Below are 13,272 nucleotides of genomic sequence, written 5' to 3'. Positions count from 1 at the left end.
CACCTATTGAAACACTGGCACTGCTCACCTAATGAAACACTGGCACTGCTCACCTATTGAAACACTGGCACTGCTCACCTAATGAAACACTGGCACTGCTCACCTAATGAAACACTGGCACTGTTCACCTAATGAAACACTGACACTGCTTGGGTACGGTAGCATAGTGGTTATGTTACTAGACGAGTAATCCAGAGGCTTGGACTAAAATCCAGAATCATGAGTTCAAATCCTGCCACGGCAGCTGGCGAATTTAAATTCAACTAATTAATTAAATTCAATTAATTAAATAAAATCTGGAATTAAAATACGAGTATCAGTAACGATGGCCACGAAACTACTGGATTGTGGTAAAAACCCATCTGGTTCACCAATGTCCTTAAGGGAAGGAAACATGCCGTCCTTACCCGGTCTCGCCTATATGTGAATCCAAACCCATAGCAATGTGGTTGATTCTTAATTGCCCTCTGAAATGGCCTAGCAAGCCACTCAGTTGTAAAATCTCGCTACGAAAAGTCATAATAAGAATAAAACCGGACGGACCTCTAGGCACTGGACGCGACAAAAGCACACGAAGCCCAGTCGACCCTGCAAGGTCCTCCTTACTAACATCTGGGGACTTGTGCCAAAATTGGGAGAGCTGTCCCACAGACCAGTCAAGCAACAGCCTGACATAGCCATACTCACAGAATCATACCTTACAGCCAACGTCCCAGACTCTTCCATCACCATCCCTGGGTATGTCCTGTCCCACCGGCAGGACAGACCCACCAGAGGTGGCGATACAGTGATATACAGTCAGGAGGGAGAGGCCCTGGGAGTCCTCAACATTGACTCTGGACCCCATGAAATCTCATGGCATCAGGTCAAACATGGGCAAGGAAACCTCCTGCTGATTACCACCTACCGTCCTCCCTCAGCTGATGAATCAGTCCTCCTCCATGTTGAGCACCACTTGGAGGAAGCACTGAGGGTAGCAAGGGCACAAAATGTACTCTGGGTGGGGGACTTCAATATCCATCACCAAGAGTGGCTCGGTAGCACCACTACTGACCGAGCTGGCCGAGTCCTGAAGGACATAGCTGCCAGTCTGGGCCTGCGGCAAATGCATCTGTCCATGACAGTATTGGTAGGAGTGACCACCGCACAGTCCTCGTGGAGATGAAGTCCCGTCTTTGCACTGAGGACACCATCCAACGTGTTGTGTGGCACTACCACCGTGCTAAATGGGATAGATTCAGAACAGATCTAGCAGCTCAAAACTGGGCATCCATGAGGCGCTGTGGGCCATCAGCAGCAGCAGAATTGTATTCCAGCACAATCTGTAACCTCATGGCCCGGCATATTCCTCACTCTACCATTACCAACAAGCCAGGGGATCAACCCTGGTTCAATGAGGAGTGTAGAAGAGCATGCCAGGAGCAGCACCAGGCGTACCTAAAAATGAGGTGCCAACCTGGTGAAGCTACAACTCAGGTCTACATGCATGCTAAACAGCGGAAGCAACATGCTATAGACAGAGCGAAGCGATTCCACAACCAACGGATCAGATCAAAGCTCTGCAGTCCTGCCACATCCAGTCGTGAATGGTGGTGGACAATTAAACAACTAACGGGAGGAGGAGGCTCTGCAAACATCCCCATCCTCAATGATGGCAGAGTCCAGCAAAAGACAAGGCTGAAGCATTTGCAACCATCTTCAGCCAGAAGTGCCGAGTGGATGATCCATCTCGGCCTCCTCCCGATATCCCCACCATCACGGAAGCCAGTCTTTGGCCAATTCGTTTCACTCCACGTGATATCAAGAAACGGCTGAGTGCACTGGATACAGCAAAGGCTATGGGCCCCGACAACATCCCAGCTGTAGTGCTGAAGACTTGTGCTCCAGAACTAGCTGCGCCTCGAGCCAAGCTGTTCCAGTACAGCTACAACACTGGCATCTACCCGACAATGTGGAAAATTGCCCAGGTATGTCCTGTCCACAAAAAGCAGGACAAATCCAATCCGGCCAATTACCGCCCCATCAGTCTACTCTCAATCATCAGCAAAGTGATGGACGGTGTCGTCGACAGTGCTATCAAGCGGCACTTACTCACCAATAACCTGCTCACCGATGCTCAGTTTGGGTTCCGCCAGGACCACTCGGCTCCAGACCTCATTACAGCCTTGGTCCAAACATGGACAAAAGAGCTGAATTCCAGAGGTGAGGTGAGAGTGACTGCCCTTGACATCAAGGCAGCATTTGACCGAGTGTGGCACCAAGGAGCCCTAGTAAAATTGAAGTCAATGGGAATCAGGGGGAAAACTCTCCAGTGGCTGGCACAAAGGAAGATGATAGTGGTTGTTGGAGGCCAATCATCTCAGCCCCAGGACATTGCTGCAGGAGTTCCTCAGGGCAGTGTCCTAGGCCCAACCATCTTCAGCTGCTTCATCAATGACCTTCCCTCCATCATAAGGTCAGAAATGGGGATGTTCGCTGATGACTGCACAGTGTTCAGTTCCATTCGCAACCCCTCAAATAATGAAGCAGTCCGAGCCCGCATGCAGCAAGACCTGGACAACATCCAGGCTTGGGCTCATAAGTGGCAAGTAACATTCGCGCCAGATAAGTGCCAGGCAATGACCATCTCCAACAACAGAGAGTCTAACCACCTCCCCTTGACATTCAACGGCATTACCATCGCCGAATCCCCCACCATCAACATCCTGGGGGTCACCATTGACCAGAAACTTAACTGAACCAGCCATATAAATACTGTGGCTACGAGAGCAGGTCAGAGGCTGGGTATTCTGCGGCGAGTGACTCACCTCCTGACTCCCCAAAGACTTTCCACCATCTACAAGGCACAAGTCAGGAGTGTGATGGAATACTCTCCACTTGCTTGGATGAGTGCAGCTCCAACAACACTCAAGAAGCTCGACACCATCCAAGATAAAGCAGCCCGCTTGATTGGCACCCCATCCACCACCCTAAACATTCACTCCCTTCACCACCGGCGCACTGTGGCTGCAGTGTGTAGCATCCACAGGATGCACTGCAGCAACTCGCCAAGGCTTCTTCGACAGCACCTCCCAAACCCGCGACCTCTACCATCTAGAAGGACAAGAGCAGCAGGCACATGAGAACAACACCACCTGCACGTTCCCCTCCAAGTCACACACCATCCCGACTTGGAAATATATCACCGTTCCTTCAATGTCGCTGGGTCAAAATCCTGGAACTCCCTTCCTAACAGCACTGTGGGAGAACCGTCACCACACGGACTGAAGCGGTTCAAGAAGGCGGCTCACCACCACCTTCTCGTGGGCAATTAGGAATGGGCAATAAATGCTGGCCTCGCCAGCGACGCCCACATCCCATGAATGAATTTTTAAAAAAATGAAACACTGGCACTGCTCACCTAATGAAACACTGGCGCTGCTCACCTAATGAAACACTGGCACATAACCAAAAGAACATTTACATAAATACTGGGACCATGCCCTGATTTACTTCCTCTATATCAATCATCAACATGAAAGGCTAGTTATGATTTATACCCAATGTCTATCGTGTATGTATGTGTCATCGTGATGTAATGGCATCATGTCCTCCATTTCATCTCTGATAGTAAACCATACATGGGTAACTCGTGAGGCTCCACTCCTGGATTAGAATGGTACGGTAGGAGAGATCGGCTGTAAAATGGGTGCAAAGCATACCAATTTAACAGCGGGACGACCTGCGCAGGCGTTGGAGCCACTGCTAAATTTGTGGGCCCATTTTATAGGCGTCATTAGCGGATGCCACAACAGGCATTAGGCCCCTTGATTGTGTAACTTAAGGCCCTAATACATGTTAAAGGACCCTTTTTGAAAATTTGTCAGTGAAAAGTGAGGCAGGCGTCAGGCCTAGCCTGCCCAGAATTATTCAGAAGCTCCCGCGGCCGCCATCGAGAGGAAAAACATTTTTTTTCAAAAAAAAAGACTTCCTGTGGAGCAAGAAGGAGCAGGACTGTTCCTTCCCTTTCCATAGAAGTCCAGAAGACCATTGCCAGGCCTTGCTCGGCCCCCTTCAGATCGCCTCCCCTTTCCCGATCACCTTGCTCCTCTCCTAATCACCTTCTCCCTCTCCTGATCGCCTTCCCCCCACTCCCAGGTCCTAACTGAGGGCTGCTGCCAGTGTCGCAGTGGCCCGAAATTGATGACTGCTTCGCCAACGGGATGCCTGGGGGCCTGTAACAAGTGTCCGCAGCTCGCTGATATAATTTAAATGAGGCTCGAGGGACAATTTCGATCGGGCCACAGGCCTCCCTGTTCCAGGGCAGGGAACAATCCCTGCGCCTAGCTCCCGCCGGGAGGCCGATGCTATGCAATTTCCACCCCACTATATCCATAAAAATGGTTCCCGAAGAACTAGATTCACTCCAGAGTTGGTGGATCCTAGTAATATCACTTGTATTATGATTTTCACAAAGCATTTGATAAAGTTCCTAACAAGAGACATGTGAATGTGAAATCTAACAAGATAATGGAGAATATATAAATATAAATTACACAATGAAATTGGCTAGATAATGGAAAGCAGAGGACAGTTATTAACAATAACATTCCTAAATGAGCATGGGGGATCTCCCTTAAGAAACTGGCTGTTTATAAAATTTATAAATAATCTTGACAAGGTTATTCTAAATATTTTAATAGAAATAACTAAGTTGAGTGACCTCAAGGTAAACGTAAAGGATCCCATGACACTATTTGAAGAAGAGCTGGGGAATTCTCCCTTGTCCTGGCCAATATTTAACCGTCAACCAACATCACTATAAACAGATTATCTGGTCGTTTATCTCATTGCTGTTTGTGGGACCTTGCTGTGTGCAGATTGGCTGCCGCCTTTCCCTACATTACAGGAGTGACTATGCTCCAGAAGTACTTCATTGCTATGAAGCGTTTTGGTGCGTTCTGAGGTTGTGAAAGGAGCTTTATAAATGCAAGTTCTTTCTTTATCTTTTGATTTACAGTCACCATATCTTGAATTACAATAAGTAGGCCTGTTGGTACAATGTCCCAGAGGGCTTCTACTGGAGATATTAGCACTGCACACCAAATATACCTGAAGTATAGGTATCTAGAGGCACATCTAATGAAACACTGGCATTGCATTGCATTGGGTAGCTGCTGATCTTGCAATATCACATGCTAAAGTAAATGTAGAGAGGTGCATGGTCTTCAAAAGTGCAGAACAACTACCAGCCAGTTATACAGTTCAGGAATAAAAAGCACTCGGTGAAAAAAGATAATTCAGGGAGCTGACGGCGAACATTCTGATTGATGATGTATATGTCTGACGTTTAATGAATTCATACTACACTCATGTGCGTGCCGTTTCTATGGCGGCGTTAACCCATTTTAAATGAATGGGTTAACACCTACGTGAAAATAGCGCACAAAGGAATGTTTTACGTGCTCGTTAAATGTTCAGATGTGAACCATGCCAATCGGAAGACTGCTTTTAAAACCTGCTTGTAAATACAAGCAGATTGGAGTGGAGGAAAAAAAATAATGAGCAAATAGTTGCAACCGTATTAAGAAACATATATTTCAGATTTGGCATGGAGGGGGACTTAGCAGGACTCTGTTATGAGGTAATTAATGAATAACCTGCAATCACTTCTTTCATAAATGTTAGCTGCATTTGTTCCGTTGGCTTCATCCGCTTCAGTTGAGCAGTTTTGGCTGTTGCTAGCAGTGGTCCCAAAGTCACAACCTGCAGGTACTTCTCCAATACACCTGCACATTTTTTAAGACCTTGCTTCTCAACGGTTTGCATGGGAAAAATCTATTACTAGAGCATCATTAATCTGCTAAGGCAGCCCTTGGCATTTTCTGGATATTCCATTTTATGGGCCTTTGCTTTCTGAGCTCTGGAGACTGGTTGTTTTTCTCTTGATCAGCTTTGCTTAATTATCAAAACATTTGATGCAGAAAATTGCCACAAACTCCAAGGTTTTCCCCTGCGGCAGTCCTCAGAGCCTATGACTGCACCTTTACAATTCTTCAGGGGCGGGGGGGGGGGGGGGGGGGGATGGGGGATGGGTGGTGGGGGGAGGACATGGATTGGAATAAGCACAACAGTATGTTTGCCCACCTTTAGCACAGCTCAAGATCTTGAACACAAGTCCCCTCGGGCAACGATTTTCTTATTTCGTCTGGAGTTAGTTGGGCTGGCCTTGTCTGGGACTGCTCCCTTTCCCTGACAGTTACTATTATTACAGCCTGGGGAAAGTGGGGGGGGGAGGGAATCATTTACTGAGTTCTGCCACCCAATGACCCAGCCCCTGACCCCAACATGCTCCAAATTTCTTGCTCTGACCATTTTTACACTGCAGCCTCAGAGGACACATTGAGAGACAAAACAAAACCAGGGTCACATTATCAGCAGCAGTAGTTTTTCATACCATTATTTCACCGTCTCGTTTTTAAAATTTAAATGATAAATAAAGCCTGGTAGCCATCAGGGAATAAATAGCCCCTTAATAAATGCACCAGCCTGTTTAAGATTTCTGGCTGTAGTACTTTATCCAGTTAAGCTTTCTTAAAGAGACAGTAGTCTTTGTTAATGGAACACTCACTTTATGCCTGGGGTTGGTAAAAAGCTGGAGTTACATGGAATATGAGGACATTATACACAACAAACGCAATGTTGTTTTTACGCAGTGACGTTTTTTCCCCTGAATTATATCTTTGTGTCTGAACATTTGGAAAACAAAATAGAGGTTTTCCATACACTTCATGTCCCTTTAACAATATGCTTCATTAATAAGACAGTAAGAAATAACTTGCATTTATATACTTCGAGTCCTTATGATATTCTAAAGTGCTATACAACCAATGGATTGCTTTTCCGAAGTGCTTATTCTGTTATGTAGGCAAACACAGGAGCCAATTTAGGTACAGCAAGATTCTGCAAACAATAAATGAATGGCAAGGTATCCAGTTTTCGGTGGTGTTGGAATAATATTGACCAGGACACTTTCCTGCTCCATGGGATCTTTTCCATCTACCTGAGCAGATGAATGGGGGCCTCAATTTAAAACAGCACCTCCAAAAATAGAAAAAAAGAAAGACTTGCATTTATATAGCACCTTTCACAACTTCAGGATATCCCAAAGCCCTTTACAGCCAATTAAGTACTTTTGAAATGTGGTCACTGTTATAATGTAGGAAACGCAGCAGCCAATTTGCACACCGCAAGGTCCCACAAACAGCAAAGTGATAATGACCAGATAATCTGTTTTAGTGATGTTGGTTGAGGGATAGATATTGGCCAATGTAGTTGTCCCTCAGTTCTGTACTGAAAAGTAACCTTAGATTACATACTTAAGTCCATAGTGGGGCTTGAACCCATAACCTTCAGACTCAGAGACAACAACGTTACAAACCGAGCCAAGCTAACACCACTAAGAACTCCCCTAACATTTTCTTTCAAATCTTTCCTAACATTCAATTGATTTAAAGTATGATCTGCGGTTTCTGTCTCCAATTTCTGCCCCCCACTGTGTTGCTTTTCCCTTCAACTGAGAGTGAAGGGAAATCGGAGCAGCTGTCTCCGTGATGGTTGTCAGCGCTCTTTGGCTAACAGGACATTGACTTCCAACTGACGCTGAGTGTTTATCTCCTTTTCTCTCCAGCCAACCCACCAATGAAACACTTTGCACCTGCACCACTCCCCTTGACACCCCCTGCTGAGGAATAGTGAACTTTTAAGTGGAGAAGATCATGGACTAGATCATATCACCGTATCCACTAAAGAGGGTAAGAAACACCGGGAATGAGAGATAGAATTGTGACTACATGAAGCCTATGTGCCTATGCATCAGAACAGCAGCCAGAAACCCAGCTGGGTCATAAGAACATAAAAAGTGTTTAGGAATAGGAAAGGGTCATTAGGCTAAAGAAGTTAGTCCTTTTACGATAGTTCCACCCACTTAGCCGCCTTCTCACCACATCTCTCAATCTCTTCTCTTTTCAGAAATACATTTAATTGCCTCTTCAACCCAATTATATTGTCTGCTTCAAAATCCTTCTGTGGTAACTTATTCCAAAACTTTGTTACCCTTTCTGTGACCTGCTCGGTTTCCTTTCTCTACTATTTGTGTTTTAAATAAAAAGGGACATTTCCTATTGTAAGCTGCCAATCAAACTTCTAGAGAAAAGTCTGGAATCATAGAATCATACAGCACAGAAAAAGGCCATTTGGCCCATTGTGCCTGTGTCGGCTCTTTGAAAGAGCTATCCAACCCCACTCCACTGCTCTTTCCCCATAGCCCTGCAAATTTTTCCTTTTCAAGTATATATCCAATTCCCTTTTGAAAGTTACTGTTGAATCTGCTTCCTCCACCCTTTCAGGCAGTGTATTCCAGATCATAACAACTGGAAAAAGAAAACCTCTGTCCACACTATGTCACATCTGGAAAAGAAGCCAAGTAGCTCAAACTAGATATTTGGTGACTTTGAGTCATCCTCCAATTAAATTTGATTCCCTCATAGAAATTATAGCAGAGATGGGGGCCACTTAGCCCATAAAGCTTATGTCAGTGCTAGCTCTTCAACTGAAGCTATCCACACTAATCCTGTTTTTCTGTTCTTTTTCCATATCCTTTTATATTGTCCTTTTTCAAATACTTATCCAATAAGTTCTGCCTCAATAGTCCCTTGTGATAAAGCACTGGAAGAGTTAGGACATTTCTCAGTTTCATCATTAGATGGGGTGTCTGTAAAAGTGAGGCAAGAGAGAGAGAGAGCGGGAAAAAGGGAACTAGAAACTATTTGATTCACTCTACTTCAAGAGTGCCTCCTGCTTGCTGGCTGATTATGTCATGGAGGATGTCTCCTTCCCATTGCATCCTGTCCACATGGCAGGAGCAGCATCTTATAAAGGAAGAGACTGTCAAGATGAGAAAGAGACCAGTATGGCTGCACCCAGCCTTCAAAAACCTTTAAAATGTACAAACATCAGCAATGCAAAGTCTCTCCTATACTTCAAAATTGAAACTTTGATGATAGTGTGTCTATGTCTAGCATCTAGAGGCCCTACAGAGTTCTAAAACTTTACTTTTAAATTTAATGTTCTACCTTTTTTCCTGTGTTAGAAATTAATCTGGAATCCATTGGTGCGCTATCTGCTTGTTCCTTGGTGTCCCTGCTGATTCCTTGGTGCCAATGTTGGCTTCTTGCCAGACAGCAAAGGAAGGGGCCATATCCCAGTCACTTAGATGAGCTGGACATGATTGCAAACTGACCCTCTGGGAAAAACCAGAGTACAGAACTGGGATTTGAACCTGGGCTTCAAACTGAGAGTCAGACACTGTCATGAATCAGCTAGGTGGCATTCGGTTTTAATAATAGCCCTGTCTGACATTGCAATTCATCCAGTGGCCCTTGATGGGTGTGCTTTTCTCATTCCATTGCTACTGGTGTGCGTAGCAGGAAAGAAATTAAAAGGACCAGCCAACCCAACATTCAAATACAGATCACTGACAGTAACTCTGGAGAATTCTATGATAGACTATCACCTCCCTGTTCCATTCACTGTCCCCTGCTTTGTTTCTTACTCAATAAATACTCCTATATGTTGACATTTTTTGGGGGAGCAGGGAGTTTTCTCTCATCTTCTTTAGCTGCCTTCATGTTGTCAATCATTCACTGCCTTGGACACCAATACCTAACCTTTCTCCAGACATCAGCTGAAGTAGTTCTACATCCAGGAACTGAGATATGCATAAGAGGCCTAGAGTAATTCACCCAGTGATTTGTTTTCCTCCTTCCTTGTTGGGAAGTTCCTGGCCTCCATCCTGTCCCACCCCCAGTGGCAGGATGACGATCAGTAATTCATTAAGGGGAAATCCTGCGTGTAAACACATCCTACCTGACCACTGCACAGTGTGCTTGAGGACTGGTTATTCTCTGTTAAGGTCACCTGAACTAACCTGCACAAATGGATGAATCAGTGCTTATCTTCAATTCACAAGATCGTGGATTTGAAAACCATGGGATACATGTCATTCACATTCATCCACCTCAGGCAAGATCTCACTCACCCCAGAGTTACATCTGTTCCCAAGCAGGCCATGAAATAGCACACCATATGGAAAGAAAGACCTGTTTTCAGACAGCACCTTATCACAGCTCAGAGAAACATAAAGCACTTAACTACGAACAATTATTTACTTTGACGTGCGATAACCGCTGTTATGTGGATTAATGCAGCAGCCATTTTGTACAGAGCAAGATTCCCAAAACAGCAATGAGATGAATGACCAGTTAATCTGCTTTAAGTGGTGTTGGATGAGGAATGAATGTTGGCCAGGATATTGGGAGAACACCCCTGCTCTTCTTCGAATAATGCCATGGAATCTTTGATGTCCACCTCTACAGGCTTAGCTTTTACGTCTCAGCTGAAGGATTTCACCTCCGACAATGTAGCAGGGTGGCAGCACTGCACTGGAGTGACAGCCTGGTTTGTGGGCTCAAACCCAGAACCCAAAACCTTTTGACTCTGAAGTGAGCGTTTTACCAACCGTGGCAAGCTGCTCCATCTGAAGAAAAGGAAAATCCGCCTTTGCTCCGTTTGCCTCACTACCACATGGAGAAGGAACAATGGCGGCAAGCAAGGTGAGTAATGAAAGAAAATAGACATTAGAGAAAAAAACACATGGTTCATTGGATTAAACCCAGCAACGCTAAAAGACACTACGTCTGTTCAGGTCACAGGCTGTTTACTTGATGACCAATTAATGAACCAATTAGCCCTGCAGCATGAACAGTTTCAATGACCTTCAGCCCTATCAAGGCCAATGTTAGCTTCCAAAAAGGACAAATCTTTCTTTCACTTCAGCCGTAGCCAGAGAGCCATAACAGCCGCCGTAGCTTCCATCCTGAAGAGAAATCCTAACTACAATCGACAGTCATCGGTTTTACCCAAGAATTATAGCCGACAACATAAAACAAAAAACTGGGAAATGACTCCATCCACTCTTCCAATACACAGGCCTCCTCAACGTACCTCAATAATCATTGTTAGCCTCGGTTTTCAAAAGGACTTCATTTCTGCTTCTTTTTTTCTATTTGCATTATGACTAGGAACGGAATTATGACTGTGTGCTACTACAAACATCGCCCCAGGCCACTATTTTTTTTAGCCTGTGACAATGTTCTTGTTTTTTTCATCCTTCTGTTTTGATCTCTACTTAAAGTTTTATGGCTTTGCTCCTCGAGGGTGCTATTAGCTAATATGCTAATGGAGCTATGCATATTCTATTAGCACTGTCAGAGTAAGATAAGAGACAGTTGGGTAGAGAGCACTGGAGGGTAATAACACAGCAGTGGGTCACAACATTACCATATTATCAGTCATCTTTACATCTCAATGGAGCCTCTCTGTGGTAGCTTTCACTGCCCAAGTCACAACCAGCGCAAGATTTATTCCATTGCTTGCTTAACGGTTTAACATGAGGTGTGCTGCTCAAGCACAGAAGAGCAATCTTGCCTTTGAAACCTCAAGTACAACAGTGGTGCTTTTTCTAATACCATTCCCAACAGGCCTAATGAAAGGGTTATCTGTTGTAACAATCGAGGAGAATTTTAGTGCTTGGAACAGCAAGTTAATGAAACAAAGGTTAGTCGTCCCTGATGGTGGAATGAGGTTGGCTGATTTGGAACTGAACTGTATGGGCAGAGAAGGCTCCAGGTTGATTCTAGGTTAGTTGATCTCAGTTGGACAAGAAATGGAACCCTAAAATTGGTCTCTGCATCCGTAGGATAGGGAGCGTGGCTGGGGTGGGGGTTGCAGAAAATCAGTCCCACTCCTAATCACTACCCCAGCCAGAAGATGTGGATGTTGGGTGACACCAGAACAAGGCTGTGATGCCCTCCTTGGTCAAATATCCTGCTGACTTTCACTGTTTTGTCTCACACATTAAGACTGGCCATTTGGGTGAGGTACTAAGGGTGCCTGTAGAACTGAACCCCTGCAAAAGAGACCCTCGGGAGCCCTGCTTCCAACATACATCTAGATTTAATGGGGATCAGCTACACTTGGCCACACTTCATTCATCCAGATTAAATGTGAAGTGCTTTCAAACTCAATCCTTGCTGGCCAGATGGACACTTTCTACATTGACTTCTCTCTGTAATGAATCACTCTACTGTATTTCCAGCAGCTGCTTCATTTGAATTAAATGCAAATTAAGAGTGACTCTGAATTAAAACAATATGTAGACCCCAGACAGTGCCTCTATGTTTTCTGGACAAACTCATGCAAGAGGTCTCAGTCGGTAGACGGACTGCTCAGTGTAGGATTGAGCCATACAGGGTTTGAGTCCAAGGTACAATCATCAGTGTTTCCTCAATTAAAGTACGGTAGTGTAGTGGTTATGTTACAGGACTAGTAATCCAGGAGACCGTGGACTAATATTCTAGAGAATGTGAGTTCAAATCACACTGTGGTACTTTGAGAATTTGAATTCAGTTTTTTTAAAATCTGGAAATATATATCTTTCTCGAGGTGCAATGCCCAGAACTGAACTGAATTAGAAAGCTGGTATCAGTAAAAGTAATCATGAAGCTGTTGGATTAGTCTAAAAATTCAGTTGGTTTACTAATATCCTTTCGGGAAGGAAATCTGCCGTCCTTACCCGGCCTGGCCTATATGTGACACCAGTCCCACACCAATGTGGTTGACTTTTAACTGCCCTCTGAAGTTGTATCAAACTGCTACAAAGAAGGAGGCCTGCCACCACCACCTCAAGGGCAACTAGGGATGGACAATAAATGCCAGCCTTGCCAGTGATGCCTACATCCTGAGAGTGAATATTAAAAAATTACCTGAGGAAGATGCAGTGGCAGCAATTCATCTTGGTGCCAGAGGCTAAGAAGGGGAAAATTTATCCAGGTTCCTCCTCCTAATTAATATCCAGGTGCCGGCAGCTCGCTCAAATGATTAAAATAAGGCCCGAGGCCCAATTTTGGGCTAGCCTTGGGCATCCGGTTTGGGGCACGCGCTTTCTGCACGCTGTTTCTACCCCAACGAGTGCTTCACATATGTTTTTAATACCCCAATGAATGCTTCACATATGCTTTTAATACTCTTAATCTGAGTTACATCCCTTTGCAATGTACACCAAGGTAATGAGCTGAAAACATGACAGGATGAATTTTCACTTTTACCATCGGGCAGAAAATGGGCAGTAGCGGATTGGCCGTCCGTTTTACACCCCGCCCGATTTTGGTTTCC

General features: G+C 44.9%; 1 long non-coding RNA gene across 8 annotated transcripts in view; it reads left to right on the top strand.

Moving 5' to 3' along the window:
* The window catches only part of LOC137300970 (uncharacterized), a 92,823-nt gene that overhangs the window by 28,941 nt on the left and 50,610 nt on the right, over positions 1 to 13,272 (top strand). For 6 of the 8 annotated variants that reach the window (XR_010958199.1, XR_010958200.1, XR_010958201.1 and 3 more), the window contains 2 exons: positions 7,670 to 7,793; positions 10,416 to 10,652. This is a non-coding gene — a long non-coding RNA (uncharacterized lncRNA). The remainder of the gene's footprint in view (positions 1 to 7,669; positions 7,794 to 10,415; positions 10,653 to 13,272) is intronic. The other 2 variants (XR_010958203.1, XR_010958204.1) reach the window with 1 other exon arrangement.

The sequence above is a fragment of the Heptranchias perlo genome, chromosome 32 (genome assembly GCF_035084215.1).
Source record: "Heptranchias perlo isolate sHepPer1 chromosome 32, sHepPer1.hap1, whole genome shotgun sequence".
NCBI classification, from domain to species: domain Eukaryota; kingdom Metazoa; phylum Chordata; class Chondrichthyes; order Hexanchiformes; family Hexanchidae; genus Heptranchias; species Heptranchias perlo.
Note: the sequence above shows the minus strand (reverse complement) of the source record. Positions and strands in the feature narration are given on the sequence as shown.